The following is a 16,619-nucleotide window of genomic DNA, read 5'->3' on the forward strand; positions in this document are numbered from 1 at the left end:
CTCCAGCATGGACTTACCCTTGGGCCACAGTCCCTTCAGAGGTCCACCTACTGCACCACACATAACCATGGCCACAAATGCTTTGAGGTGTACCTGCTCTAGTGTAGACTCATCCACAGCTTGAGTGTCCTGCTCCCAGGTGAACTCACAGGTGACAGTCCCTTTGACTGGAGTTGACACTGGAGTTCCAGCCTGCCAAGTACAGCAGCACAGACACTGCAGCTATGCCCTGGTCATCTGCCAGCCCAGGCACATGGCCACTGCTGTTACCAAGTGTTCCCAGGCAGAGCAGAGTGAGATGAGCACCACTATGGCAAACAGTAAAGCAAAAAGCAGCCACTGAAGCATTAGACTTGAATTTACAGCAAGGCAGGTGAGCCCCATGGCAAGCAAGGAGCCTGCATGTTAATAGGTGAACAGTAAGAACAACTATAAATATGAACTAGAACATTCCAATCAAACCTGTCTTTAGTTCAAACCCTTCAAGCCTCATGTTGGGTGCTGGAAAGATTGTGGTTTAACCTCAGCTGACAGCTCAGCCCTACAGAGCAGCTTGTTCACTCTTCCCTCATGGGATGGGGAAGAGGATTGGAAGGGTAAAAGTGAGGAAACTCATGGATTGAGATAGAGACAGTTTAACAGGTAAATCAAAAACAAAACAAGGGATTAATCCACTACTTCCCATGGTCAGGCAGGTGTTCAGCCATCTCCAGGACAGCAGGGCTCCATCACAGGTAATGGTGACTTGGGAAGACAAACACCATCACTCCCAACATCCTCCCCTTCCTTCTTTCTTCCTCCAGCTTTATGTGCTGAGCTGACATCCTATGGTGTGGGATATCCCTTGGGTCAGTTGAGGTCAGTTGACCTGACTGTGTCCCTTCCCACCCCCAGCTCACTCACTGATGGGTTGGTATGAGGAACAGGAAAGGTCTTGACTCTGTGTGAGCACTGCTCAGCCATAGCTAAAACATCCGTGTGTGATCAGCACTATTCCTAGCACAGATCCAAACCAGCCCCATACCAGCTGCTGTGAAGAAAATTATCTCTACCCCAGCCAAAACCATCACAGAAACCCAGTATATGATTTTAAATGGAACTTGGGAGAGCTGGGCGATGTCCTTGCTTCTGTATTACTGTACTTTTAGTTGCAAACCTGAGGTACTAGTACAGATCACTCTACAGTGTGCCTCAGTGCTGTATCTCTACCAAAGGCAAAACTGGGCAAACTGGACCAAACCGTCACAGGAAACCCATACTTGTTCTCCTTGTTCTAACAAAAATCCACTGTCTTTTAACTAAGAGATTTTACTTGCAACAGTCTGAATAGTAGATGTATGTGATGGAGGACAGCAAGAGCTACCTCTGTATTTAGGGCTGTGTTTAAGGACCCATGGTATCAAATCCCACCTCATTTGTGTTGGTAAATAGCTGGAGAATTGGTGTAAATGTTAATTAAGCACTTGGTCTCTTGTGACTGACAATATTAGTCCAATGTTCAGCTTGCACAGCAGAGATCAGATTTTACACATGACTACACAAACCACTTGCTCTTTGCCAGTTCCCCAGTATGTGAATGGGGGAGCATCTCCTGGAGGTGATGGCATCTTCCAAAGGCTGCGGGGCTGTGTTAGCTCAGCAGGATCGGTTGGATTTGTTGGTTACATCTATGTATGCTTTACATAATTTTTTCTGCCGTATAACAGTCCAGCATCAAAATCTTGCTGGTAATGATGGTGCTAAAGGTGGTCTTGAAAACATTGGTTGTGTTTTGGTTGGGATTTCTAGTCTAAGGCACTCTTCTCTATTCCTATTGCAGCTTAAGCATCTTTATCTCCTTTGACTCTTGGCAGTCATCCTTCCAGACCCAGCCTAGAAGATTTTAACTTGATTACAGCATGGTAGGACAAGGGGTGATGAGTTCAAACTGAAACAGGGGAAGTTCAGGTTAGATATAAGGAAGAAGGTCTTCCCTGTGAGAGTGCCCAAAGAAGTGGTAAATGCTCCATCCCTGTCAGTGTTCAAGGCCAGGTGGGACAGAGCCTTGGGTGACATGGTTTAGTGTGAGGTGTCTCTGCCCATGGCAGGGGTTTGCAGTTGGATGATCTTAAGGTCTTTTCCAACCCCAACCATTCTATCATCCTGTGATTCTGTGAATGTGTTGTGTTTGTTTGGAGTTTGATCATAAAACCACTCTTCACCTGTTGGCTTGGGTTGAAGTGGTGGGGAAAAAGACCTGATGACATGCAGATGGCAGTAGGTCTGTTTTGGCAAAGCTTTTCTCCCCTTTCCCTCTTCTGTCTTTATCATGAACTGAGGGTAAAGGCTTGTGGAAACCCCAAGGAAACCATTTATAATTTCTTTAGGTTAGTTCAGTAGAGAATACCTGACACTGAAAAATATATAGTCTTTGGAGCTTCAAAGCAGTAAGTTGTTTTACAGTCTGCTGTATGTTGTGTAAATCTTGTAGACCTCTAACATCAGCTCTCTTTTCAAGTGAGTTTAGCTGCTGAAGCCACTTGTTCCAGTGGGTTATGTCAGGTGTTTTTGTTGGCATTGCAATACCTGGAAAGCTTTACAGCATTAAGTTTAAGGGGTCTCACCATTCTCTGAAGACATTAACAATGTATATTGACCTAAACTGCTGTTGAATATCTGTATGGGAAAAACATACCTAAAGCTTTGAGCTGCTTAAAATAGCAAGCAAAAGCTAACCAGATCTGATGACAAGGAGTTGGACAGACTTTCAAGCTTAAGATTAGGTATGTTTCAAAGAAGAAGGTAGAGAAACAGAGTTTTCTGTTAATGTGATTGATTTTTCTTGTATTTAATGTCTGGTATCAAGCATGTTTGTGTACTGTTGATCACAAGTTACAGGGTTTGATGTGACTCTTTGGCAGAGTCATGATACACTGTAGTAATGTGTAATGACAGTCATAGAATGGTTTGTGTTGGAAGGGGCCTTAAAGCTCATCCAGTTCCAGCTCCCTGCCATGGGCAGGGACACCTTCCACTAGAGCAGCTTGCTCCAAGGCTTATTTCAGGACAAGTGTACAAGAACCTGGAATGCTGGTGGAAATTGTTCTGGTCAGGGTGAGATGATGTTTACGGAAGAAGCCTTATGGACTGTGTTGTGGTATATTTGTATCAGGGAACTTTCTAACCACCAAAGTGAGTCCTGTGTGACACCATCATCACACCTAAGCTGGAAGTTGTGTTCTGGCCAACAGTCCTTGTTCTTGGACCTGGGCGCCTTCAGAGGGCTGCAGAAGCGGAAGAGTAACCTCTTGTTTGAGGTTACTTCAAGGTAGTATTGTCTGGTGTAATAACAGTTAGATAGATATGTGTGTGCAGTTATTAGTCCCTGCTGCCTGGTACAGCCACTTCTGAGCGTGTACTGAAGATGATAGTAAGAGTAGCTTGTTTATGGCCTGAGAAGAACTTCTGGAAGACACATAGTATTGTGGAGATGAAGATTAAAACAGAATAACTATTTGTGGTGTTTCTGTGCTCTGCAGTAGCTGATAGATTGCATCCCTCAAGCAGAAACCTGATAGCTTTGAGGGGTGAAAGAGAACCTCCTTAGTGACTTGGTGATATCATCCTGCTGGAGGCAGAAGACAGTGACAGACTTCCTTTGGGTGGAGTGAAGGAGAGGATGGGAGCTACTGAAGGACTGAACTGGCAAACAGGGGCAGAGGATGAAAAGGTGATGAATAAATCACAGAATCCCAGCATCCCAGCCTGGTTTGGGTTGGAAATGACCTTAAGATCATCCAATTCCAACCCCCTGCCATGGGCAGGGACACCTTCCACAGGTTGTTCCAAGACCCATTCTAGCTGGCCTTGAACACTGCCAAGAATGGAGCGTTTGCCACTTCTCTGAGCAGCCTATTCCAGGGCCTCACCACCGTCACAGTAAACAACTTCTTCCTTATATCTAACCTAAATCTCCCTTGTTTCAGTTTGAACCCATCACCCCTTGTCCTGTCACTACAGTTCCTGATGAAGAGTCCATCCCCAGCATCCTTGTAGCCCCCTTCAGACACTGGAAGCTGCTCTGAGGTCTCCACGCAGCTTCTCTTCTCCAGGCTGAACAGCCCCAACTTTCTCAGCCTGTTTCCATACAGGAGCTGCTCCAGCCCCTGCTCATCCTCGTGGCCTCCTCTGGACTTGCTCTAACAGCTCCATGTCCATCATCTGTATCCTGTTTCAAATCATTGAGAAACAATAAAACTCACACAAAGGTGTGTTGTATTCTTTGTTACTTCCAGCCTTGCAGGAAGAGCACAATTTCTTCCAGTTGTGGAACAGCAAGATATGTGGCCATTTATAACACTAAGGTGATCTTTCCTCCTTATTTCATTACTCCTTCTCCTCTCCCTCCTTCTCCCCAAATCACTGAACTCTCCTTTGCTTCAGTTGTTCTACATTTTAGCTTTAATGAGTACTTAGTACCTTCTAGCATTTGTTTCTCATATATACAGTGTGCCATCAGCCTGAGTTATTTCTCTTTCCCCAGAGCCAAACAAAGCTCTTGAAGCTCGAGCAGCAGAGAATTTGTCAGAACTACAGTAGAAATAGTGACCCTGTTGATGTCTGTAATGGTCTGGGGAAAACAAACCATTTCTCAAAATGAGGGAAGGGCTGTTTCTAAAGACTCCTGTGTTTCAGCAGCTGTGCTTTAGCGTTTGATTTCTTTCCATTATGATAATTCAGATATTGTAGTACCTTAGAGAAAAGCATTTGTTTCCCCTTAAACTCCCAGGCTAAAGTGATACTTAAAGAATTGATAACAAGCAATCAGTCCTAGCCTTAAAAATCCCCTTTTCCCAGAAAATGGAGGTTATCAGCATGAAGCTCTGTGGCTTTTCTTGCTTGTTTTAAGCTCTGTTTTCCTATCCTAACAGTTGTGGCTGGCAAAATTCTGACCCAGTAGTTTGCAGAATGAAGTTTGCCTCTAAGCAGTCACTTGATTTCCTTCTCCACTCAGTGTCCCTCTGGTGCTGCTCTGGCTGTTTCCCAGCTCATCTCCAGCTTATCTGGTAGCACAAGTGCCAGGGCATGTTCACTGCCTTTTAGTATTAATGACTCCCAGGATTAGAATCATAGAATAGTTAGGGTTGGAAAGGACCTTAAGATCATTCAGTTCCAACCCCCCTGCCATGGGCAGGGACACCTCACACTAAACCATGGCACCCAAGGCCTCATCCAACCTGGCCTTGAACACTGCCAGGGATGGAGCATTCACAACCTCCCTGGGCAACCCATTCCAGTGCCTCACCACCCTCACAGTAAAGAATTTCTTCCTTAGATCCAATCCCAACTTCCTCAGTTTCAGTTTGAACCCGTTACCCCTTGTCCTGTCACTGCAGTCCCTGATGAAGAGTCCCTCCCCAGCATCCTTGTAGGCCCCCTTCAGACACTGGAAGCTGCTCTGAGGTCTCCACGCAGCCTTCTCTTCTCCAGGCTGAACAGCCCCAAATTTCTCAGCCTGTCTTCATACAGGAGGTGCTCCAGCCCCTGATCATCCTCGTGGCCTCCTCTGCACTTGTTCCAACAGCTCCATGTCCTTTTTATGTTGAGGACACCAGAACTGCACACAATGCTCCAAGTGAGGTCTCCCGAGAGCAGAGCAGAGGGGCAGGATCACCTCCTTCGACCTGCTGGTCACGCTCCTCTTGATGCAGCCCAGGATACGGTTGCTTTCTGGGCTGCGAGCGCACACTGCAGCCGGCTCATGTTCATTTTCTCATGGACCAACACCCCCAAGTCCTTCTCTGCAGGGCTGCTCTCAATCTGTTCTTTGCCCAACCTGTAGCTGTGGTTTGCTCCTGAGAACAAGTTGGGATGCTTCACAAAAGGCATATTCATTAGTGGGTGACAGAAGTATGGAAGTCTTAGTTTGATCCCAGAGCTTGTGGTGTGGTGTTCTTGGAGTTAGCAGCAGTGTAAGAAAGCATCCAAGGTGGGAGCTACATGGTAAAACCCTGGTGAAATGCAGGCAATAAAGATGAAACATGATAAAACTTTCATGTTAGGACATGATGTGCTGGGACAGCTGATGATGTGGAAGGGTGCTGAGCTGCCAGGGTTAGATCCTTTGCTGAAAAAGCTCAGAAGTACAGCTGGGAAAAATACCCAAGCTTGTGTTGGAGCACGGGAGTGGAACACAGGGAGTACCACATATTAAAGAGTCGAACAAAGATTTAGGGAATCAGAAGCAAGGAGCTTTTACATCTGGTTTTGGTCAACTTTATGGAATTGTAATGTCATATTATTCTCCAAAGCAAAAACCTTATGCTATTTTCTGTTTGAAAGCATGGATAGTTCTTCTGAAGTATGGGTAGGTGATTCCTGCTTGACAGATACTAAGTCTTTCAGCAGGTCACAGATTAAGGTGGTTGACTTGTGTTCCACAGCTCTATTACCTGATGTGACCAAAAATAGGAACTCTCATGCCCAGCCCTTCTTTGACATTATTCTTTGTGGCAGGAGGAACCAGGTGAGTGTGGCTTGAGCCATTGCAGTCTTCAGCCCAACATGTTAATGCAAACTGATGTTGCCAGTGGTCTGTGTTCATGCTGTTAATGTTAAATTAGGACCAGCTGAGGAGTGCTTTCTGCACACCCGTGACAACCCTCCCTGGCACAGGGTGAGAGGAGCATTGAGGAGTGCATCACCCAACCACTGGACATGAGTCAGCATCCAAAGTGGTCATGGGTTGAGAGGGGAAGCAGCATCAGAAACCTGAAAGTGATGAACCAATGCAAGTTGGGTAAAGTTGAGTATTGGTCATTGTAGTATAAATAAAGTGGAATTCCTAACTTTTAATTATTCTTTCGATGGGATGGGCAATTAATCCTAATTCCCAAGAAAACAGGAAGGAGATCACATTGTGGTTAAGGCTGGGAGGGACCGTTGGGGATCATTGAGTCCAAGCTCCCTGCTCAAGCAGGGTCACCTGGAGCACATTGCTCAGGCTTGTGTCAGATAGCTCATGGCTATCTCTAGGGGAGAAGACTCCAGAAATGAGTTGGTTTAAAAAAGCTCAAGGTGAAAGATGGCGAATGCAGCCTCAGGGGAAGCACTACTGTGGAGAAAATAGAAACCCAGAATGGTTTGGGTTGGAAGGGAACTTAAAGCTCATCCAGTTCCAACCTCCTGCCACGGGCAGGGACACCTTCCACTAGAGCAGCTTGCTCCAAGCCCCTGTGTCCAACCTGGCCTTGAACACTGCCAGGGATGGGGCAGCCACAGCTTCTCTGGGCACCCTGGGCCAGTGGCTCGAATAGTGTTGAGAATGGACAACAAAACTGCAAGTGATAGTGAATGATGAGTGATTAATAAGTGTGCATTAGCAGGGAAAATGTTCATGATGAACACATCCCAGGGTATTTAAAATTAGCTGTTAGCTCAACAAAATATAGAATCATAGAATAGAAACAAAGAATCAACTGAGTTGGAAAATCCCTTTAAGCTCATCCAGTCCAACCATTGCCCAGCACTGCCAAGGCCACCACTAACCCGTGGCACTGAGGCCTCGTCTCCACGGTGTGTGAACACTTGCAGGGACGGTGCCTGCAGCCCTGCCCTGGGCAGCCTGTTCCAATGCCTGAGCACCCTTTGGGGCAGGAATTGTTCCTCAGCTCCATCTAAACCTGCCCTGGTGCAGCTTGAGGCCGGTTCCTCTTGTCCCATCCCTTGTTCCTTGGGAGCAGAGCCCAGCCCGTCCTGGCTCCATCCTCCTGTCAGGCACTTGCAGGGAGCGATCAGGTCCCCCCTGAGCCTTCTCTTCTCATTATTAACATGGAGTGGGCATTTAAAAACTAACAAAACACCAGGTAGCACAAAGATGGGCTGAGAATCACAGGAACACTTGGGATATTTAATTTTGGGCATTTCTCATTTTGGTGATTGCTCATTTACTTTCTGCTTGATTTTAGTGCTCAGCTGTGGCAGCTTCTTCTTGCAAGGTTGTGCAGACAGATCAGGAGACTAAGGAAGACTGCATGAAGTTTTAAAGAAGGGTGCTGTTAGCTTCAGAGGAGGTTTTTCAAGTGCACAGACAGGGCTGCTGAAGATTTGCATTCCTTTTGTATTGTAAAACCTGAAAAATGACACAATGAATGAAATTTGAAAGTAATTCCGATTTAAATGCTTTTCACATGTTCCATAATTACAATTGATTGCTGCAAATTATAACTGAGGCCAGGGCTCAGAAAGATTTAGACACTAATGAATGGTGACTTGTAGTGAAAATATTCAAATAGAAAAATAAGAGCATGAAGTTTCTTCCTTCTGTGTTAAGCTGAGACTCTCAATAAAAAGAGGATTTAAAGGTAGCCCAAGAGTGGGTAATTTCATGTGTGTGCTGTGGGGTTTTGTTACCTTCTGACAGATGGCCCAGGGTGCCCAGAGAAGCTGTGGCTGCCCCATCCCTGGCAGTGTTCAAGGCCAGGTTGGACACAGGGGCTTGGAGCAAGCTGCTCCAGTGGAAGGTGTCCCTGCCCGTGGCAGGGGGTTGGAACTGGATGAGCTTTAAGGTCTCTTATAACCCTAATGATTCTGTGGTGCAGTCTTGGCTCCCCCTGTGAAGCTGCAACAGCCCCAAAGTTATAACCGTTCCTTGCAATTAAAAGGGTTATGTTGATGGGGTGGGTGCTTTAATGGTGTTAACAGGTCAAAACATGAGTTTGCTCATAGGAGTTTATACTAAAGGGTTGGGTGCTTCAAGGAATGAAGCTTCATTGAATCCTCACCCTATATGAGATCCAGGTATCAGCTCGCCAGAGGATGAAAGGAGTTTGCTTTTTCTTCAAGTCTTAGTTTTCATTTTAGACCTAAGCTTAAAGCTGGTCAAGACCCACCCTGTGTTTTTATGGACTCCTTTATCAGGCAGTTCTGTTTGACAGGTTTTTTTCTTGTCGGTTTTCCACCCCTGGAATACTGTGTTCAGTTTTGGTCCTGCTGCACAGAACAGATGGGCATGGGCTGGAGAGGGGCCAGAGAAGGGCTACCACAAAGGTGCTCCAGGGACTGGGCAGCGTGTGAGGAAAGGGTGAGAGAGCTGGGGCTGTTCAGCTGGAGAAGAGAAGGCTCAGGGAGACCTGATCCCCATGTGCCAGGAGTTTAAGGGTGGCAACAAAGAAGATGGAGACTTCCTTTTGACAAGTAGTCCCATGGAAAAGACAAGGAGTGATGGGCACAAGTTACTGCTGGGAGATTCCAGTTGGACACAAGAGGGAAATTTTCCACACTGAAAACACCCAGCCACTGGAATAATCTCCCCAGGGAAGTGGTGGCTCTCCAGGGTTGGACACTGTTAAGACTGGGCTGGACAGGGTGCTGGGACATCATGTCTAGGTCATGTTTTGCCTAGAAGTTGGAGCAGATAATCCTTGAGGCCCGTCCCAACCTGGAATTCTGTGATTCTATGATTCTTACCTTTCTATTCACACTTGCTTCCTGGGGTTCTGGAGGCAAGGCTGCTGATGGCTGTGAAACCATTTAAAAGAAGCCTCAAATTCTGTGCTAATTGGATTAAACTTGTAACAGTTTTGGGTTGGGATCAGGAATTCAGCTGGAGAATGACTTTCATCCAGGTGTGACTTCCATGGAGATCTTTGTCAGCTGCTGGCAATGTTCCTCTCTTACCAGTTTGCCCAAGTCTCTAAACCCTTGTGTGGTTCTTTCTGGATAGCTGAGATCTTACATGTTCTACATTTCACTGCTGATCTGTTAAGGAACTGATTCTACCGTAGAGCAGAGCAAACACCCAGCTTTTTTCAGCTGCTGCTGCAGAATGACTTGTGTTGGCTTCAACTTCAGTTTGCTTGTGCTGCTCCTTACAGAAGACTCATAATGCTGCTGGTGGTGGAATCCCAAGTGCTTACTGAGGAGCTGTCAACGTTTCTCCACGTTAGTCACTGCTGAATGCTTTGCAGAATAAAAGATGTGTGTCTTTGTAGCATGGTTACATTCTTCTACTTCTTTAGGGTATAAAAAGTGTGAAATACTGGGGTTTATTGAGAGATCCAAGCTTGTAAAAGTGGGATTTCAAGAGAAACTGCCATGAAACCTTCATCTGCTGATGTTGTTCAATCATGTCAAGATGAAATGGTGAATCCCAGAGTTTAACTGGAACTTATTTGAAGTGCAGGTTGGATTACCAGTGTCTGGAGACCAGACATGCTATGTTTAAAGTTGAACCTGAAACAGGGCAAAAGTATCTTTGTAATAGATCTCATCTGATACATGAAAAAGGGATAAATCTGTTTTCTTTGGGTTTTTTCCACTGAGGAATACATCAAACCTTGGGAATGAAACTCCTTTTAGAAAAGGGCTTTATACTCAGCCTGCTCTGAATTTTTGCATATTGCCTTTTGATTCAAGTGAGAGATGTGGAAGAAGGTGATTTTAGAGTTTAACCAACATCTTTCTTCCATTGATGCTGAAGAAGACTCTCAAACCTGAGGACTTTAGCAAACCTGACACCAGGGTGGTGTTCCTGGTAACAAAGCAAGGAATTGAAAAGCATTTGAATCTGCACTTGTTTTCATATAATGAACTAAAAAAGGGACTTGCAGTCAACTTTATCCTCTGACTTGTTAAAAGAGGCTTGTTAGATTTATGTGAATAAAGGTAAATGAAGCTGAAGCCCTAACTCCTGATGCACACAACTCTCTTCATATGTTTAATCTTCATTTTCACTTATTTCACTGCACTGAGGATGTTCAATTTAATCATAGAATCATAGAATGGTTAGGGTTGAAAGGACCTTAAGATCATCCAGTTCCAACCCCCTGCCATGGGCAGGGACACCTCACACTAAACCATGGCACCCAAGGCCTCATCCAACCTGGCCCTGAACACTGCCAGGGATGGAGCATTCACAACCTCCCTGGGCAACCCATTCCAGTGCCTCAGCACCCTCACAGTAAAGAATTTCTTCCTTAGATCCAATCTAAACTTCCCCTGTTTCAGTTTGAACCCGTTACCCCTTGTCCTGTCACTGCAGTCCCTGATGAAGAGTCCCTCCCCAGCATCAGTGTAGGCCCCCTTCAGACACTGGAAGCTGCTCTGAGGTCTCCACGCAGCTTCTCTTCTCCAGGCTGAACAGCCCCAACTTTCTCAGCCTATCTCCATACAGGAGCTGCTCCAGCCCCTGCTCATCCTCGTGGCCTCCTCTGGACTTGTTCCAACAGTTCCATGTCCTTTTTATGTTGAGGACACCAGAACTGCACACAATGCTCCAAGTGAGGTCTCCCGAGAGCAGAGCAGAGGGGCAGGATCACCTCCTTCGACCTGCTGGTCACGCTCCTCTTGATGCAGCCCAGGATACGGTTGCTTTCTGGGCTGCGAGCGCACACTGCCGCCGGCTCATGTTCATTTGCTCATGGACCAACACCCCCAAGTCCTTCTCTGCAGGGCTGCTCTGAATCCCTTCTCTGCCCAACCTGTAGCTGTGCCTGGGATTGCTGCGACCCAGGTGTAGGACCTTGCACTTGGCATGGTTAAACTTCATCAGGTTGGCATCAGCCCACCTCACAAGCGTGTCGAGGTCCCTCTGGATGGCATCCCTTCCCTCCCGCGTATCAACCGAACCACACAGCTTGGTGTCATCGGCAAACTTGCTGAGGGCGCACTCCATCCCACTGTCCATGTCACCGACAAAGATGTTGAGCAAGAACATAGGTGTAACAGAATATATGCTCCATCACTTGAAGTTCAATGCTGCCATGCTTAGAGAATTGAGTTTGTCTGCCAGAAATGTCTGTGCATGGATAAACCTTCTGAGCTAAGGTCAGCTCTACAATGGTAGTCGCAACAAAGTGCAGAAGAGCTTAGGTAACAGCTTAGGAATGAGGTGTATCCTGTGCTGCATCACTGCATCAAAAGCAGTGCGAGCAGCAGTTTGAAGGAGGTGACCCTGCCCCTCTGCTCTCATGAGACCCCACTTGCATCACTGTGTACAGTTCTGGTGTCCTCAACATAAAAAGGACATGGAACTGTTGGAACAAGTCCAGAGGAGGCCACGAGGATGATCAGGGGCTGGAGCACCTCCTGTATGGAGACAGGCTGAGAAAGTTGGGGCTGTTCAGCCTGGAGAAGAGAAGCTGCGTGGAGACCTCAGAGCAGCTTCCAGTGTCTGAAGGAGGCTACAAGGATGCTGGGGATGGACTCTTCATCAGGGACTGTGGTGATAGGACAAGGGGTAACGGGTTCAAACTGAAACAGGGGAAGTTTAGATTGCATATAAGGCAGTTCTTTACTGTGAGGGTGCTGAGGCGCTGGCCCAGGGTGCCCAGAGAAGCTGTGGCTGCCCCATCCCTGGCAGTGTTCAAGGCCAGGTTGGACACAGGGGCTTGGAGCAAGCTGCTCCAGTGGGAGGTGTCCCTGCCCGTGGCCGGGGTTGGAACTGGATGAGCTTTAAGGTCCCTTCCAGCCCAAACCACTCTGGGATTCTGTGACTTGTGGCAGAGCAGTGGGGCCTCATTACAACTTTGCCAAATAGGTGATAAATTGTAACTCTTTGGAAACAGTCTCTCAGCTAAAATCAGGGCTGTGTTCTAGGGTCACATCCTGCTTACAGCAGGGACCAATTCAGTGAAGTCTGCAGCTCTCATAGCAAGGTCTGTTAGGTTGGTGACACAACTTACTACATGGTTTGGAAAAGGCTTTTAGGTCCCAGATTCAAGCGCTGTCCATGTTGGTCACCACTCATTCTCATGTGGCAATGAAAGATGTGGCGTGATGGGATCCCTGCGTGGGGATGGGTTTGTCAGCATGATTCAAGTCTTAAGATTGCTGAATAATGTTTAGTGGCACTTGTTCTGGATGGTCCAGGTAAACAGAGACTCTTCTGATAGGTATTTAATCAGCTAAGTGATATAAAGGTACTTGGGTATAGGTATGAAAATGATGTAGCTGCTGAGCATCCAGATTTCAAAGTACTTCCCTGGGATAACAGTGTCATTGCAATGTGAGCGTGGTTTGTTTGTTTTTCCATGCCTGCCAAAATCTTTCTAGGAACAGGATATAAAAGTGCTGCTTGGTGACTGGTTCTCTGTTTTGATCTGGGCTTTGATGACAGCATGTTTGATTGCTCTTTTCATTCACTCGGGAGCCAGAGCCGTTACATTTTTATCCCTTTCCTGCGTGTCTTTTTTTATGGGCACACAACTTGGGAGGATGATGGTACTCATCAAGTGACTCAGCTAGAAAATCAGCTCTTGAAATTGTCCTTTAGAACAGGAACTACTGCTCTTTCTTGCTGGGAAACACTACAGACGTCACATCCTTCAGGTTCTTTTTGTGCCAAGCTTCCTGTGTCAATGTGGGGCTCCTTGTCACAGTTGTCATAGGGCCCCTGCAACTTCTTGCCTGGTTCTTACTAGAGGCTTTGTCCTTCCATTTAGTTATCATGCCAAGTTTATACCAAGGCCATCATATGCTGGAGGGAAGGGATGGGATCCAGAGGGACCTGGGCAGGCTGAAGAGGTGAGACCGTGTGAACCTCATGGAGTTCAACAAGGCCAAGGTCCTGCCCCTGGGTTGGGGCAATCCCAGCACAAACCCAGGCTGGGGGAGACCGGATGGAGCAGCCTGAGGAGAAGGACTTGGGGTGTTGGGTGAGGAGAAGCTCCCCATGACCCGGCTTCAGTGTGCGCTTGAGCCCAGAACCCCCCCGTGTGCTGGGCTGCACCCCCAGAGCGTGAGCAGCAGCTCAGGGAGGGGATCCTGCCCCTCTGCTGTGCTCTGGGGAGACCCCCCCTGCAGCCCTGATCCAGCTCTGGGGCAGCAGCACAAGAGGGACGTGGAGCTGCTGGAGCGAGGCCAGAGGAGGCCATGGAGATGCTGCGAGGGCTGGAGCAGCTCTGCTCTGGAGCCAGGCTGAGAGAGCTGGGCTGGGTCAGCCTGGAGAAGAGAAGGCTCCTGAAGGGGAGACCTTAGAGCAGCTCCAGTGCCTAAAGGGGCTCCAGGAAAGCTGGAGAGGGGCTTGGGACAAGGGCCTGTAGGGCCAGGCCAAGGGGAATGGCTTGAACCTGCCCGAGGGGAGACTGAGATGAGCTCTAAGGCAGAAGCTCTTCCCTGTGAGGGTGCTGAGGCGCTGGCCCAGGGTGCCCAGAGAAGCTGTGGCTGCCCCATCCCTGGCAGTGTTCAAGGCCAGGTTGGACACAGGGGCTTGGAGCAAGCTGCTCTAGTGGAAGGTGTCCCTGCCCGTGGCAGGGGTTGGAGCTGGATGAGCTTTGAGGTTTCTTCCAACCTAAACCATTCTATGATTCTGTGCTCTTCCCCTCTGTATCCAGCTCTTCTCTGATACATAGGTTTTCATTTGTAATCACTTTCCAAATACAAAGTTCCCCCATCCTCCCTCCAGCCCCAGGGCTCTTTGTCACCTGCATGTTCTGGTTTTGTTCTCCTTCATTTGGGTCCTGTTTCAGTGAGTGTTCAGCTGTGAAACTGTTCATTTTGGCAGGGCAAATAAGTAGAGGTGAAACAGGGTCGTGGTTCTGTGGAAGGTGTTAATGGGTGCCCACAATCAGGTCTCTAATCTGTGGTTGTGCAGGTGTTCAAGTTACAGCTTTTCTTAGCAGATGTTGGGATTTCCATGTGTTCACACTTCTGTTCATTTCAATCTTAAGCCATTCCCAAATTTCTTAGAAATGGGACTGCTGCACGGGACATTCCCTGGAGCGCTGCAGTACCTGGAATAGTGCTCAAAGGGTGTTGGATGAGGCTACGTAAGAGCTGCCCTTCAGGAAAGCGCAGCACTCAGATTGGCTGAACTCCACCAGAAGCCTTATCATGGTACCTACAGTGACTCATCCCACCTGACTCATGCTGCTTCCGAGGAAAGGCTGTATTTGAGTATCTAACAGATGGCACCATGGTTTGGTTATATCTGATCCTTTGAAACAGCTTTTCTTTACAAGTGGTGCTTGTATGTGTTATTATCCCTTAGCACAATGTCCTGGTGTTTTCTCCACCACTTAAGTGTATTCTCTCAAGGTTTTAGAGAGCTGCTATATTACAATCCAGAGATGAAGGTTTCATAGCAGTCTGAGAATATCACTCAGATTTAGGGTGGTTTATGTACTTTCCATTGCACTGTTTTGACCACAACCTGTGCAGAATGGCTCTTGGGTGAGAAAGGTTCTATGTGTTGTTCCTTCCCTTATGGCAGATCTAAAAGAAGGCACGATGTGATGACGTTGTTACAACAGTTCCTGAAGTGAGTGATGCAGGTCCCATTGGAACAAGGATGATACTTCACAAAGGAGATGTAGTCTGATTTAGACAACTCAACCCCAAAGCAGTTACATCCCCCAGTTGTTATCTTTGGTGTGTTACAAGTTGGATTGGAAGTGTTGTAGAAATGATTCTTCTTGTGTCCCACTTCAGTGAACTCCTGTCAAGAATTCTCTCTATATCCTGAACAAAAGTAAGTTAAAGTTATGCAGGTTCAGGGTTAGGCAGTGTTCAAGGCCAGGCTGGATGGGGCTTGGGGCAACCTGCTCTACTGGAAGGTATCCCTGCCCGTGGCAGGGGTTGGAACTGGATGAGCTTAAAGATCCTTCCCATCCCAGACCAGTTTGGGGTTCTATGATGGAAACACAAAGGTGAATTTAAGTTAAATATTGAATAGTTTCACACAGATACTTGAATATTGAATAGAACAGTAAAAGAAATGTCATCTCAGTAACATATAGTGTCCCAGCTCTTTATCCTGTGTCAAGAAATGCTCATGGACCACCAGGAAAGCCATCACAAATTATATGATCGTAAATTATGATCATAAAAGTTCTTGTGTTTACAGCTTTGAAAGCATGTGCAGAGCGATGGGAATGCTTTGAGGAAATAAAGATACATGCAAAGAGCAGAGAAGGATACTTGAAAAGTTCATTTCTTTGAGCTTCTCCTCACCACATGACAAATGAGGATGCTCATGGCAGTGGGCACATAGAGTTGCATTAGTAATAACTGGGTTTGTGTTTTTCAAAGGTCATGCTGCTCACTAGCTGATAGATTTGATGTTCTGCGAGTTTGCCACTTGGTGGTGCCAGATTGATTCATAAATCACAGTTGTGAGCTGAGAGGAGACGGTGAAGCTGTATCTGAGGAGCATACACAAAGAGGGAGGTGCAGTTTGGGTGGAAAACATTGATCCTGTGATGGTGCTGATGCAGCTGTACTCGGCAGCAGCTCTTTCCTCCATCCCTCAACCCCATTATCTCCAGTCCCAATCTGTCCCTGCAGTACTTACATGGTAAGTATTTAGAATAAAGCTCCTGGAGTGTTTCAAGCAGAGGCTGGATTCACCAATGCCCCGGTTGTGGGGCAGAAGATGGCTTTGGGGTTGTGGAGGTGGCTGCAAGCATGTTGCTCGCAGTAGTACTTCTGTAGGTGTTTCACTGGTGTAGTTCTTGTCCAGTTGGTTTAATTCTGTCACAACTTGTACATCTTTATCGTTCATACTTACTTCCTTGATATAAGGAAGGACAACGATCATTGTAAGTGCAAATCCAACGGGATCAAATTAACCTTCCCCCATCTCTCAGTTGCGGGGCTGCTCTTCAGCAAAGCTCAAGTCACTGTGTTCGATCAGAATGTCC

At 46.9% G+C, this 16,619-nt stretch overlaps 1 protein-coding gene across 2 annotated transcripts in view; it reads left to right on the forward strand.

Annotated features, from left to right (window-relative positions):
* RSF1 (remodeling and spacing factor 1) overlaps positions 1 to 16,619 on the forward strand; it is a 58,749-nt gene that overhangs the window by 6,210 nt on the left and 35,920 nt on the right. The window lies entirely within an intron of this gene.

This window comes from Psittacula echo (assembly GCF_963264785.1).
Source record: "Psittacula echo genome assembly, chromosome: 3".
Classification (NCBI taxonomy): Eukaryota; Metazoa; Chordata; class Aves; order Psittaciformes; family Psittacidae; genus Psittacula; species Psittacula echo.